Source organism: Tachysurus fulvidraco, chromosome 18 (genome assembly GCF_022655615.1).
Source record: "Tachysurus fulvidraco isolate hzauxx_2018 chromosome 18, HZAU_PFXX_2.0, whole genome shotgun sequence".
Taxonomy (NCBI): domain Eukaryota; kingdom Metazoa; phylum Chordata; class Actinopteri; order Siluriformes; family Bagridae; genus Tachysurus; species Tachysurus fulvidraco.
The window spans coordinates 13,541,517-13,557,848 of NC_062535.1; the positions used below are offsets into that span (position 1 = coordinate 13,541,517).

The 16,332-nt window shown below is 38.6% G+C and overlaps 1 protein-coding gene across 1 annotated transcript in view; it reads left to right on the plus strand.

The window, feature by feature from the left end:
• LOC125139486 (verrucotoxin subunit beta-like) overlaps positions 1-16,332 on the plus strand; it is a 110,102-nt gene that overhangs the window by 61,212 nt on the left and 32,558 nt on the right. The gene's annotated exons all lie outside the window — the stretch shown is intronic.

The following is a 16,332-nucleotide window of genomic DNA, read 5'->3' on the forward strand; positions in this document are numbered from 1 at the left end:
TGCATCCATGATCACAATACAATGCTTTTTTCCTTAACATTGATTACAAATCATTTTTGCAACTGTCATTTTTTTCACAGTTTTCTTGTGAAGAGATGTGTTGCTGAGCATGTACCAGATCAGCAAAAACATTTTCTCTATTATGCTTGTGTGTGTGTAAAATAGGAAGTCTGTGCAGCACATTTACCAACAGCGAAACACTTCTGGAGCTGTTTGGATTCTAATACTTGTAAGATGTTATTTGTGTGTTATTGGTTTGCAACAGAAATTGATCTAAATTAAACACCTAGAAAAAAGCCTAAACCATTAAGGAAGCAATGGTCTAATTTTAGGCCAAAAGGAAGAGAGGACATGCATGAAACAAAGTAAAAATAATAAACATTTAATAGTGCACTTAGCAGGCCTACTTATGAAGCTTCGTTAAATTCAGAGTGAAATAAATCTTCAGAGTGAAATTAAGAAAAAGGTATAGTCAAGCTATGGGCTTTGCAATGTACAGAAATTATCATCTAATGCAGAAGCGAAGAACAGAAACTTGGACCTTTTTTTGGAGATACCGAAAACTTGCAATAGAAGAATAGAAAAATAACAAGTCAAAGAATGTGTTCATATATAAACACATATGTGTGTTAGAATATATATATATATATATATATATATATATATATATATATATATATATATATATATATATATATATACTGTATGTATATATATATATATATACATACTGTATATATATATATATATATATATATATATATATATATATATATATATATATATTTATATATATATATATATATATATATATATATATATATATATATATATATATATATATATATATATATAATGTATGTATATATATATTCTAAAACCTCTGTTACTGTTTAATGGGTTTATCTAAAAATAATAGATATTTAGATATTTTTATATAGATAAAAAGAGTACACAGCTCATCATTTGAAACAGGAATCATGCTCTGCTGACTGCTCTAATCTTAATCTCTGCATCTTAATATAGAGATACAATGCAAAAGTGTATCATTTACTGTAATTACGGTACGGTATGATACTAAACTCCTTTTAGTATATTTATCATAAAGCATTGTTGTAAATGATTTTAGTCATAACATTGTCCAAGACACAAGTGTTTTATGGTAATCATGTTAAAATGTTAAAAATGACCTACTTTAGTAATGCCGAAGGTGTTCATGAAGACGTCTCCCCTAATGTTAAGTGTAGTCAATTTTTACACCCATACACGATGCTTGAACTTGCAGTATTCCAGAATATTCACCATCACCTTAACAAATAACTCACTCACTCACTCATTTTCTACCGTTTATCCGAACTACCTCGGGTCACACTGAACAAATAACATGTAAGCTTGTTTAAAACAAATTATTTAAGTCTTTACCCTCTCATTTCTTTTCTCCATATCACACCTTCTAGCATTTTGGTTTAATAACCATGATGATGTCAAAAGCTGCTCTTCCAACAAATAGGCCTTCTGGGGCCTTCTCTTCATTTCCCCATGTCACATTCATGCAGCTGTTAAGGACCACAGAGTTCATATTTCGTTTGAGCTGGAGAGCAATGTTCTTGAGGGTTTTCTGGCCCAATCTGCAAGTTTATTTCAAAGCTGAAAGAAATATTTAATTGACTGATTAATATATTATGTATATATATATATATATATATATATATATATATATATATATATATATATATATAGTATATTTTATCCTTCCGTCACTCACCAGCAATCACACTCGCCAGAATACTAATCAGCACCACCTGTTCCTCATTCACCAATCACCACACACTATATAAGCCACTCTCATTCACTCACTCATTGTAGTCAAGTTTATTGTCCAGGGAGCAAACGTTGGCTAGTAGAATGGACGGGAGAGCCGTCCGGCTAGGGTTTGTATATAGCTTAGCATGGACACCCGCCCACTTACCGCGCTTCAGCTTCCTCACGCACCACTTTCGGTGTCCCCCTCCTGGTATGCAATATCAGGCGACACCAGGGACTGGAGGCCTGGTCTCCGCAGCAAGCCGAGGTCACATAGCCTATCCAGTACATCATTGTGCAGGTTGGTTGTTACACGATTTCTGTACTTTATTAGGTCCTGGTGGTTGTATACATGAACACCGCTGTCTATGGCATCCATGTAGTAGCAATGGTCGGGCTAAAAACCGTGAATAAAAACGTAAAAAACGTAAATAGCACCGTATTAAATCCGGAGAGGCCACTGCATGCTACTGCCGCACTGCCATCTTGGATCAGGGATCCAATTTGTATAATCTGTGTTTTCACATGAAGTTCAAAGTGTCACTTTTTAATTCCAAAAGGAATAAGAACAAATGTTAAGGTAATTCACATATCTGCTGTAATCTTTCATCAATGATGTCAAACAATCTCTTGAACCCAGGTCGAATTTCCATTCATTTTTACCAATTCTCCCCATGTGAGATTACTGCCTTTTCTGCTGTGGAGCACAAGTTTAGTTTTTTGCATACCATTGGTTCTTGAGTCACTTTCACAAAATGTCTAGGATGCTATTGCTGAAATGGGACCATTATCACTAAATATTTTGGTAGGTATCCCCATCAAAGGAATGATTTCATTTGCCGTGATTTTAAATACACTCTTTTCATCTGCTTTTCCCACTGGGAAGGCTTCTTTTCACCAAGATTATGCATCCATGATCACAATACAATGCTTTTTTCCATTGATTACAAATCATTTTTGCAACTTTCATTTTTTTCACAGTTTTCTTGTGAAGAGATGTGTTGCTGAGCATGTACCAGATCAGCAAAAACATTTTCTCTATTATGCTCGTGTGTGTGTAAAATAGGAAGTCTGTGCAGCACATTTACCAACAGCCAAACACTTCTGGAGCTGTTTGGATTCTAATACTTGTAAGATGTTATTTGTGTGTTATTGGTTTGCAACAGAAATTGATCTAAATTAAACACCTAGAAAAAAGCCTAAACCATTAAGGAAGCAATGGTCTAATTTTAGGCCAAAAGGAAGAGAGGACATGCATGAAACAAAGTAAAAATAATAAACATTTAATAGTGCACTTAGCAGGCCTACTTATGAAGCTTCGTTAAATTCAGAGTGAAATAAATCTTCAGAGTGAAATTAAGAAAAAGGTATAGTCAAGCTATGGGCTTTGCAATGTACAGAAATTATCATCTAATGCAGAAGCGAAGAACAGAAACTTGGACCTTTTTTTGGAGATACCGAAAACTTGCAAAAGCAAGAATAGAAAAATAACAAGTCAAAGAATGTGTTTATATATAAACACATATGTGTGTTACACATATATGTGTTAGAATATATATATATATATATATATGTATGTATATATATATTCTAAAACCTCTGTTACTGTTTAATGGGTTTATCTAAAAATAATAGATATTTAGATATTTTTATATAGATAAAAAGAGTACACAGCTCATCATTTGAAACAGGAATCATGCTCTGCTGACTGCTCTAATCTTAATCTCTGCATCTTAATATAGAGATACAATGCAAAAGTGTATCATTTACTGTAATTACGGTACGGTATGATACTAAACTCCTTTTAGTATATTTATCATAAAGCATTGTTGTAAATGATTTTAGTCATAACATTGTCCAAGACACAAGTGTTTTATGGTAATCATGTTAAAATGTTAAAAATGACCTACTTTAGTAATGCCGAAGGTGTTCATGAAGACGTCTTCCCTAATGTTAAGTGTAGTCAATTTTTACACCCATACACGATGCTTGAACTTGCAGTATTCCAGAATATTCACCATCACCTTAACAAATAACTCACTCACTCACTCATTTTCTACCGTTTATCCGAACTACCTCGGGTCACACTGAACAAATAACATGTAAGCTTGTTTAAAACAAATTATTTAAGTCTTTACCCTCTCATTTCTTTTCTCCATATCACACCTTATAGCATTTTGGTTTAATAACCATGATGATGTCAAAAGCTGCTCTTCCAACAAATAGGCCTTCTGGGGCCTTCTCTTCATTTCCCCATGTCACATTCATGCAGCTGTTAAGGCCACAGAGTTCATATTTCGTTTGAGGTGGAGAGCAATGTTCTTGAGGGTTTTCTGGTCCAATCTGCAAGTTTATTTCAAAGCTGAAAGAAATATTTAATTGACTAATATATATATTAGTATATTTTATCCTTCCGTCACTCACCAGCAATCACACTCGCCAGAATACTAATCAGCACCACCTGTTCCTCATTCACCAATCACCAGACACTATATAAGCCACTCTCATTCACTCTCTGTCTGGTTTTGTATGTGCTAACTAGGTTTCTCTACAGACATTCTTTTCCAGACCGCTTCTGTTTGTTCTCCAGCGATCTACTTCCTTCTCATCGGCTCCTGATCATCTGTATTCATTCCAAAATCTATAACTTCAAGATAAGGATTTACTATTCCTGTGACTTTCCCTGTGTGTGTTGCAATGATTCAGTTCTTCTTTTCATCTCCTATTCCACTATGTGTTCGTCTACTTGAATAATTATCCATTCTGTTTTACTTTCCTTGGTCATAAGTGTGTCTATCATTACACTGGGAAGGCTTCTTTTCACCAAGATTTAGCCTCCACAATAACTAGACAATGCTTTTTTTTCCTTAACATTGATTGCAAATCATTTTTGCAACTTTCATGTTTTTCACAGTTTTCTTGTGAAGAGATGTGTTGCTGAGCATGTACCAGATCAGCAAAAACGTGTGTGTGTGTAAAATAGGAAGTCTGTGCAGCACATATACAGATAGCTAAACACTTCCGGAGCTGTTTGGCTTCTAATATTTAAAGATAAGGTGTTTGTTTGTTATTGGTTTGCAACAGAAATTTTTGGAAATAACAAGCTTGCAAAGGCAAGAATAGAAAAATTGCAAGTCAAAGAATGTGTTTCCAACGAATGCCACATGCTCTAAAATGTGATTGGACAAAGGCTGAAAAAGCTTACCGCATCTCTTATCCAAAAAAGCTTAAAAAGGGGAAAATACCTGAAGTTTACAGTGGGTAATAGAAGTATTGAACAGATCATTATTTTCCTCTGTAAATATATTTCAAAAGGTGCTGTTGACATGAAATTTTCACCAGACATCAGTAACAACCCAAGTTCTGAGGAGTCAGATTGTAGACTACTTCAAGCCCCTGCTCCATGATTCATGTATTATTAATATAAACCAGTTACACTTTCAAATGCATAAACAAACTCTAAACTTGCCATAAAATCATGACATCCAAATAATGTAAATGAACAATATTTTGAAAATTTTAAACCAAAAATACATTAAAAGAATTATATTTTATTAACCTATTATACACAAACACTGTAGTAGGGAAATGGCACAGTACAGTTAAAAAGGCAAGATGGTATTGTTAAAATAATGTTTGGTAGATTTTTATATAGAAAGAAATTGTATCTCTACAGATTTTTATTATACTTTTTATAAAAAAAAATGCAAATACAGCAAAATTCTATCAATATGAATGATTTATAAAAAGTGTCTTTCAAGTTGATTAGTTATCAGTAAAGTAGTAGTAAAACTGTAATAGAAGTCCCTGTAAAAAAATGTAAATAAATTCAAACTACTTTAAAACATAGCTGATTAATTTAGTAGTAAATGTAGATAACACATGGATTTTAAAACATTTCACAGTTTACATTTAAATTTTCTTTAAAACCTGCACCAAAAAAGTATGTATGCATGTATTTAAATTTTAGACTAGACTAGAGAACTTGTCAACTCATTACGTAGTGACTGAGTGTGTGTCCCCAGTCTAGCAGCTAAAGGATGTGTGTGTACATGATGACATGTAGAATTAGAATCAGTATAATTGATATGCTAACAAATTTAAGGCCAAAAAAATCCTTGCTGAAATGTATTTAAATATGCAAAGGCCCCTGGGCTACAGTCTATATTGGAAATACAGAGACTAACTTTTGTTGTTTTATTATATTATTATATAAACATTCTTGCTGTAGTGTTGGTTACCTTTTGTATGATTGTTTTAAAATGTGAAAGTTCATCCACTAAGTCATTTTACAAATCTCTGCAGTATTTATTTTGCAGTTTCAATGCAGACAATTGGAGCTTTTCTGTAGTCAGGGACAGAATGTTATTTAAAAAGCCAAAATGCTGGTTTATGATGTCATACAGTATGAACAGAATCAGTGGTCCAGCTCCAAGGGGGGGGGCATTAGGGGGCAGTGCACCCCAATTGACTCAACGTGCCCCCACAAATGACTCATCATACACCCCTGAACACATTTCACCCACCTGTTGACTGGGTTGGGACTAGTCATGAGTGCTACCGAGTGTGTGAGTACAGTAAATAAGCGCACAGTAAATAAGAACTTACACCAGCACTTTGTTGAAGAAACAACAGGACAAAAGGGCAATGACAAGTTAGAGCTACGAATGATTTATTGCAGTGCACTTGACACACATCTTGGAGAAATCAACCATGTATTCACAGACCACAGACGGTTTTTGCACCACACACGTAAGGCCCAACTCATTCAGCTGGCATTCGAGAAGGACATCACATGCAAGTGTCTACACGAGTGGAAAGATAGAGACCTGCAGCCTTCAACTACTATTTTAATCAGTTATATTGTGAGTACACTGCTTGACTGCTACACTTTTTTCTTTTTCTTTTTGAAATCTATCATTGTTTTTATTATTAGCTTTTGTGCCTTATATACTATTGATATACTACTACTCAAGAAAGCCACTAGATGGCACTGTGTTAACTGTTACTTGATGAATACTATACAATGAGTATTGCCAGAGATGCCAATCAACCTACCATGCATGTCTTTGGACCGGGGGAGGAAACCGGAGTACCCAGAGGAAACCCCCGAGGCACGGGGAGAACATGCAAACTTTGCACACACCAGGCGGAGGCGGGAATCGAACCCCGACCATGGAGGTGTGAACGTGCTAACCACTAAGCCACTGTGCTCCCTTAATAAAGAGTATATCAATACAAATGTTAAGAGAAAATAAACAGAGAAGTTGATCATATGTATTTGAATCATTGAATAGGACCTGATTGTCTTGTGTTTTGGTGTTTTGTTTAAATATTGATCGTGGTCTATTTTAGTTATAATAAATATGGTTGAATATTTGTTTCTCAGATCATATAAAGGTGATCCCCTATGGAAATTAAACGCCCCCATTCTGTATGTTCTGGCGACAGCCCTGGAAATGCTGCTGTCTTATTTGTCACATTTTGATACGAATAAATGACTAGCAACATTGCATTGTATGGTTTGTTTACTGCGTGATTGAAGTTACTTTCCATAACTGCCACAAATCATCATGGGGCTCAAGAACAAATGGTGGCATTTGGTGTGAGACACACTTATTTTGCTGTTATCTTGGGGTTCAGTTGAACCTTTCAGAACAAAACAATGAACAACCAAAAGTGGCTCAAAGGAAGGAACCAACAGCAGTTTTTCGAAGCAAAGGATATGCAACCAAATATTAAGGTAAGTCACTAGAATTTACATATGTCCCAGGCTCTTAAGTCTGGAAGACACGCAAGAGTGACATCTCCAACCCCCCCGAACACCCCCCACCCCCCTTCAGGAAAAAAAATGTTTCACCAGGATCACTGACCACATTTTAACCAAATACAAAGTATTTGTTCAATTTCCAATTATTAATTTGTGTGGGGGGGGGGGGCACGGTGGCTTAGTGGTTAGCACGTTCGCCTCACACCTCCAGGGTTAGGGGTTCGAGTCCCGCCTCCGCCTTGTGTGTGTGGAGTTTGCATGTTCTCCCCGTGTCTCGAGGGTTTCCTCCGGATACTCCGGTTTCCTCCCCCGGTCCAAAGACATCCATGGTAGGTTGATTGACATCTCTGGAAAATTGTCTGTAGTGTGTGTGTGAATGAGAGTTTGTGTGTGCCCTGCGATGGGTTGGCACTCCGTCCAGGGTGTATCCTGCCCGATGATGCATAAGATAGGCACAGGCTCCCCGTGACCTGAGAATGAATGAATGAATTTGTGTGTGTGTGTGTGTGTGTGTGTGTGTGTGTGTGAGAGAGAGAGATTATGACTGGTGTTTAGTGTTTGTTACCTTTTTGGAATCCTTTATCATTTGTAATATTGCTCCCATTTAAAACAGTTCGGTACAAGCCCAGCCATTTTAGGGGTCATGATTGAGGACAATGTCTCGTTCAGAGACAAGCTGTTTCACGTTGAGCTTTTGTTCAAACCAACCGTCGAAAATACCCTCTCAAATGAATGTTTTTTTTTCATTGGTTGTTGCATTAAATCTTACCCAGATAGTACTATTTTCTGATTGGCTATTGTGTAGCCTCTTATTTTTTATTGGCTGATAAGTGTCAGGCTCGAATAAGAACTCCAGAGGAGACGCGCTTTATTCCTGCCTGGTTCCATAGAGACAGCTGTGCGGACTGATAAATTTTGGGCGCTGCGGCATATTAAATATATGATAAATAGTAAAAATAAGATAAAAAGTTTTTCTGCGTAAAAAGTTTTTCTGCAATGTGTGGCGGGAGAGCGTGACAAAAGACCGAAATGAGTGACTGTCACTCTTTATGGATATATGCACAGGTAAGGCTACCTGCAAGGCATTACTGCCAGACACACCTCCGCCGGTGCAGCTGCAGGGTCATCAGCCGGAAGCCATCCATCCTTGATGTTTCGCTCCTTTAATCCCGGAACATCTCTAGGTGGTGGAGCAGCGGCAGGGACATCTCCCTGCCACCCCCTGCAGCTGCCCTAGGATCCATCCTTCCCCCAAGCCTTGTCTTTTCTACGTAGCCAGAGCCAAAAGATCCCCTGTTCTGCTTCCTCTGCCAGGTCTTTCAACGCCTTCTGCAGCTTGGTGCCTCTGACACCGAGAGTCTTAAGGAAACGCAGTGTGGAGGTTCCGGTGAAGCCCCTACAACCAACCTCCACTGGAAAGATATATGCTCTCCAACCAGCTTGTGTGCATATAGATACAAGCTCTGCATACTTCTCCTTTTTCCTCTCAAATGCTGCCTCTATCCCGTCTTCCCATGGCACAGTTAGTTTGGCCATGATGACAGTCTTCGTGGAGGTGGACCAAATTACTACGTCGGGTCGGAGGGATGTTATTGCAATCTGCTGTGGGAACTTCAATTGGCGACCAAGATCGGCTCTCAGGTCCCACTCACCTTTTAACGACAAGAGGGACCTCTCCCACACAAAGCTGCTTAGCGCTTCTCCCTCTTGTCTAACAAATTGGATGGACTTATATGATGTTATCAGACTGGCTTTATTCGCCTCAAGTCTACCTGCTTCAATTACCTCTGCTAGCTTTTCCAGGACGCGGTTGTGGCGCCACCCATACCGGCTTTGGGTCAGAGCAGTCTTGCAGCCAGAGAGGATGTGTTGAAGGCTGGGACTCTGGTGGCCACAAAGCTGGCAACACTCTTCTGTGCCATACCAGCGATGCAGGTTCTGGGGGCTTGGAAGGGTATCATATGTGGCCCTGATCAAGAAGCTTAGCCTCGCTTGGGGAAGCTTCCACAACTCGGCCCAGGCTTTAGACCACATACTGTTTGATGTTGTCCATCCGAAGCCTGCCCTGCCATTTTGTGTCAATCCCACTACTTCACGGTGTTTCAGATGAGTTATAGCCTGACTCACCGCTTGCTGCCCATCCAATTTCCTTCCAGTACGAACATGGGCATTGGCATTTTGTACTACTGGGTCAGGAGAGTCTTTCAGCTTGAAGAGCAGCCTCACCTTTTCCAGTTTGTAACCCAAGCTGATGGTTTTCATCGGAAGCCTCAAGATGTTCTTCCCAAACAGAGCTGAAGTGGACAGGCATCGGGGAAGGTCAAGCCACTTCCATATGTAATTATTTGCCATTGTGTCCATTTTCAGGACTTTCGATGAGGTGATCTCACATAATTTCAAGGGCCACAGCAAGCGATAGTATAAAGTAAACTAGTAGCACCAGACCTTGAATTTGCCTGGTAGCGGGCTTTCGTCTATCTTCTTTAAGCCACCAGTTAGCTGTGTGACTATGGAGGAAGCCATGTGTTTGTCTGATAGGTCAGCAGTGTAGAGCCTTCCCAGGCTTTTCACTGGTTGTTCTATCAAGCATGGGATCTTCTCACCACTCACCGAGAAGGAGATGTTGTCTTTCATGACTCCTTTTCAAATGAAAGGCTACGTGACTTGGATGGTTTTATCTTAATCCTGGCCCATGAGAGCAAGTCTTCGAGCCTTTTCAGCAGCCTGTTGGTACATGCCACCATCTGAAGAAGAATGGTAACGTCATCCATGTAGCTCTGTAGCGCAGGGAGTCGTTGACCTGATGGGGATCTCACTCCTCGGACTGACTGTCTTCCTCCAATGAGGATGACCTTGAAAGTTGTTGTGAAGAGTATGGGAGAGATGGAGCATCCCATGGCTATTCCTTTTTCCACTTGCTGCCACCCAGTAGTAAATTCCGAGGTTGCGTAGCAGACTTGGAGGTTGTCGAAGTAGCTGGTTATGATACTCTGAATACATGGTGGAGTATGAAAGAAGTTGAGGGCAAACTTAATGAGCTGGTGTGTGACAGACCCATATGCATTTGCGAGATCTAACCACACAACATGGAGATCTGATTTGTTGCGTTTGGCTGACTGAATCTGCTCCCAAATCATTGCAGAATGCTCACCACAGCCTGGAAATCCTGGGATGCCTGCCTTCTGGCAGCTGGTGTCAATGTAATTGTTTGCTAGAAGGTAGCTGGTCATGCGTGATGCCATCACTGAGAAAAAGATCTTCCCTTCCACATTCAGGAGAGTGATGCCTCTGAAATGGCTGATGTTGCAGGAGTCTTTCTCTTTAGGGATGAATACAGTGATTGCCATACACCATGCTGTAGGAATAGCTTTGGTTTTCCAAGCAACGCATATTAGCCTCCACAGCTATTTCAGGACTGTGGTGCAGTTCTTGTAGACTTTATAAGGAACGCCATTTGGTCCGGCTGCTGATGCGCTTCTTGCTCGCTGTACAACTTGTTTAACCTCGGACCATTTCGGAGGGGTGGTATCAAACTGTGACGTTGGCTCTGGTGGCTGAGGGATGTACCCTGGTGAATCAAGAGGACTTTCATGGAGGCTGTCTCCATCTGGGTTCTGGTGTAGTTTTCCAGCTCCTGCTTGGTCATATGCAGAGTCCCAGACTTTTTCTCTTCCAATAGACTGTGGGCATATTTGAAAGGGTTTCAGTGGAAGCTCGACCTTGCTTTTTGCTTTCGACTTCTTCCTTTCTGCTCTCCTCAGGTGTGAAAGCCTTTCTCTAGTTTGGTTCCACAGGTTCTTAAGACCCTCCTTTTTGTGGTTGGCTTTTCTCCACAACTTTCGGAGGCGGCGACGTTCCTTTACTAGCTGCAGGATCTCCTTCTGCCGTCTCCCGCTCTGTTTAGGATGGGCCTTTTTCTGCTGCAGCTCTCTGAATCTTTTGCTGCCTTCACTGTAAATGATAGTTCCGATGATGCTTAGCTTGGTGATTGTGCTGCCTCTCAGGGAGCTCTGAAGAATTGTTTGTAAGCTCTGGTCGAAGCTTCTCCATTTAATCTTCGCTTTCCAGCTTGGCATCTCAGCTGTGGGTCTTGCAGGTTCCCTGCATGCTGCATTTGGAAGATCTAGCTGTGGGGTTAGGATTTGGTGCAAGTCCTCTTGTAGGGGCTGCTCTTGCTCCTTTCCTCTAGGTGCAATGTTGGGCTCAGTAGCACTGTGGTGCTCAACCTGGCTACAGTTCCTCCTTGTCTGACCTGCTGTTGCAGTGCAAGCTTGCACCTGGGTGTTGTTACAGCATTTTGCTTTGCCCTGGTGGATTCGCAAACCCTGATACGTTGTAACTTTAGACCAGCCACAGCTACATTCTCTTAGGATCCTTTCTTTAAATGTCTTGTTCATTCCAGTCGTTACGATTTCATCTGTCCTGTCTGTCCATCTTCCATCCCACCTCTCGGTGGACCACCGGGCTGTTTTCTTTTTGCTCTGCTTGTAGTTAGATAGGCAGTCTGTCAAGGTTTCTGCTTCATAGACGTGTGGGTTGGGTAACTAGTCCCTCCACCCCTGGTGCAGTCTTTCCTGCTGTCAACAGGACTCCCCAGCAGCCCTCCAGTCTTTCCTGGACGCCAACTTCCCTATTCACAGTAGTCACTGGAAACCAGATTTGATAGATACTGTATATGCACAGGTAAGGATACCTGCAAGGCATTTCTGCCAGACACACCTCCGCAGGTTCGTCGGCCGGGAGGGTCGTCGGCCGGGAGCCACCCATCATTGATGTTTTGCTCCTTTAATGTATGATACTTGACATCCCTGATGTTCCTATACTTTTGCTCACATATTTCTATATGAATTAATTAATTAGTATTTAGCAGAAGTCTTTATTCCGAGCGACTTATATTTATCTCTTTTATCCAGCTTTTCAGTTGAGGGTTAAAGAGCTTGCTCAAGGACCCAGTATAGACAGTATGGCAGTGCTGGGATTTGAACTCACAACATTCCCATCAGAAATTCAGCATCTTGACCACTGAAGATCCTTTTGTATCAGACCCCCAAAATTTTTAGATAAATAAATAAATACTATGAACTTGTTGTAGGACATAATTCACTTGTGTGATTTGCCTGATTTATAAGCATGGGATTATGATCCGCTTTCAAGATATTTATCTCAATATATTATTATTCATTTAAAAAAAAAAGACATTAAGTTTAATAACATGCATTTATTTTGACCAAGAAAATAAAGTTCAGACAATGTGTCACCTTAATTGTATTACTATTTATTCAATGTGCATAATTAGTATATTGTTAACATGATTTAATTAAGAAGTAAATCGTTTTACAATTCGTAATAACAACAAAAAACAAAACACACCATATTACAATTGGGTAAGAGGTCAAATTAGTCGATTCAATGCTGCTGTATAATAGTGCACATGGATCATGCTTTTAGAAATGAGCAATGAGCGCTCTCTACAGGTGAAATAGGGTATTTGCATCAGTATTTAATGAGGAACTGACAAATAGGAAACAGTGTCCACTTCAACCTTGTATTTGGTGTTAGCATAAAGAGATGTGCTGAAACCTTTTTGGCATTACATTCAGTGTCATATGTTCATTTTTTATATGTTGTTTTTTTTTCTCTAAAACCTCTGTTACTGTTTAATGGGTTTATCTAAAGAGAATAGATATTTAGATATTTTTATGTAAATAAAGAGTACACAGCTCATCATTTGAAACAGAAATCATAGTTATTTTAGCTACAGACTGCTCTAATTTCTGCATCAGAATGTCTTAATATATGAAATGCAATGCAAAAGATGTGTATCATTTACTGTAATTACGGTACATTAGAACTGTAGTAAAGAATATATATATTGTTCTAACAATAATGAGAAACAAAATATGATTTTGTCATAAGAATGCTCAATAAAAAATATTAATAAAAAGACAAATCATGTCCATAAACTGTTGTAATTGAGAAGAATATTTAAAAAAATCATCAGTCAGTGGTTTTGGGGAAGATGCAAATCCTCAGATTTTGGCAGGATTGGTGACGGTGACTTTCAGATTAATATCATCCACCTATATAAAAAACAAAATCACCTCTTAATGTTCCTGTTTGTTATGAGTCAAATCTAAAATATTATCTTGCAATTATATATTTTGTAAATTGTGACATTTTTGTCATTTTAAACGAGTTGCATTTACAGCATTATGTCCTACAAATGTGTACCTAAATATAAAGTTCTTGTTTAATCACTGATGTTAACAAGCCTTTACTATTGATTCCACACTATTCTGGGGCTATACTATTCTATGTATCGAGTTTGCCTCCCTTCTGTATACTAGTATAGTATACTAAACTCATTTTAGTATATTTATCATAAAGCATTATTGTAAAACATTTTCAAAGACACAAGCATTTTATGGTAATCATGTTAAAATGATAAAAATTACCTACTTTAGTAATGCCGAAGGTGTTCATGAAGACGTCTGATCTAATGTTAAGTGTAGTCACTTTGTCCACAGGTATACGATGCTTGAACTTGCAGTATTCCAGGCCATTCACCATCACCTGAACAAATAAATTGTAAGCTTATTTAAAACAAATTATAAGTCTTTACCCTCTCTTTTCTTTTCTCCATATCGCACCTCATAGCATTTTGATTTAATAACCATGATGATATCAAAAGCTGATCCTCTAACAAATGGGAGTATTGGGGCCTTCTCTTCATTTCCCCATGTCCCATTCATGCAGCTGTTAAGGACCACAAAGACAATACTTCGTTTGAGCTGGAGAGCAATGTCATGAGGGTTCTTCGGCCCGGTCTGCAAGGTTATTTCAAAGCTGAAAGAAATAGTTTTAACATTTAATCGACTAATTAATTTCAAAACTATTCAATACTGCTTTTCACTCAAAATATCATGAAATAAAGCACATTTAACATACCGTTCATAATCTACTGAAACAACCCCTTGGAAGAACAAAGCCACACCATGTCTCAAGCCTCCAGGGATTGATCCCAAATATGGATTGTTCTGTTGTGGTTAAGCATCATTCATATTTTAATGATAAATCTAATCATGTGGTTATATTATTATAAAAATGCAATCTCTTTAGCTTGTTTATTCATTCTGAAGTGAAATGAAGAGGTTACTCACAGGGTGGCAGACTAGATGTAACACAGACTGCATGTAAGAACTCTTTGTGCTGTTAGTCTTCCTTACCAAAAGTAGATTCGCTCCAGTTCTAGAGAGAGCAGAAGTATTCAAAGAACACTTATGAAACCTGTTTGTTCCTCATTTATGATGATGCAGAGTGTTATAATGTTGATATTGGCTAAAAAGGGAAAACAATAATTGCAAAAAATACAAGGAGAACTGAAGGTGATCAAGGCAAGTGGATTGCAAAATCTACAAGTCTTGAAGTCACTCACAGGTAGTTAACTTAAAGGTTGGGTCTCCGTTGTTTGAAAGCCAATGTTGACATTTGAAATCACTTAAAACAAACACGCCCCTAACTCAAATAGGTCCCACCCCTGTATCGATAGCTCCACACACATATACATACGTAACCCAGGCAACTTATGGAAAGAAATGAACCCAGTCTCACGAAATGTAATCTGTTTGATTTGTGTTCGTGGAGACGAATTTTCCTTTTTTTCGTGTCACTCAGCACGGACTTTCGATCTAATGTATTTCAATAGGAAGCATCTTTCGTGTCTGCACCACGTTTTTTTCTGCCACTCGGAAGCATTGTTTTTGCTCATTTGTTATTCATTTTTAAACTTTATGCACTACATTACTCAACATTCAACCAGGAGATTTTATCCTTGTTTTTATTGCTTTGTGCTATGGTCTACTTTTACTGTGTTGACGACGTCAGCTAAAACTACATGATGACCCACCCCCAATTCTCTTTTAATGACGTCCTCATCTTTCTTTCAACACATAAACACGAAAGTGTGCTTGATAATTCAACAATACGATGTCATGACCATCCGTATTATTTTATTCTCCTTTTATTATATCCCAGTCTCACGGCAGTTCGTGACATAGTCATAGTCACGAACTGTAATCCATTGATTCGTGTTCGTGGACACGTATTTCCCTTCTTTCAATCTAATGTATTTCAATAGGAAGCGTCTTTCGAGTCCGCTACACGTTTTTCTTTCTGCCACTCGGAGGCATTAGGAAAGTAAACTAAATACTACAGTACCCATGAGCCTTTTCTACTTTTACTATGTTGATGACGTCAGCTAAAACTACCTGTTGACCCACCGCCTATTCTCTTTTAATGACGTCCTCATCTTTCTTTCAACACATAAACACGAAAGTGTGCTTGATAATTCAACAATACGATGTCATGACCATCCGTTTTATTTTATTCTCCTTCTATTGTGAGGAAGGGGGATTAGTTGTGGTTATTGATTGAATTAAAATAAAAATAAAAAATCAATTAAACTAATTAGTGGACGCCCGCATTACCCGTGCGCCTCAGCGGAGACGGCTGCTATGGAGACGGAGCCAGCCCGCTTTGCGATTGGTTGATTTCTGCAGGCCGCGAATTCTCCTTCATTGCGCTCAAAACCACTTCCCAGGTAAGCCACGAGACTTGAATGTGATGATCAAATTTGTCTGCTGAATTTGTCAAGTATCTATCTGTTCTCTCTCAATTTCTCTATTTCTCAATCTTTCTGTCTTTGTCTACTTATCTGTTATTTTTCTTTGTCTATCAGTCTGTCTGTCTGTCTGTATCTG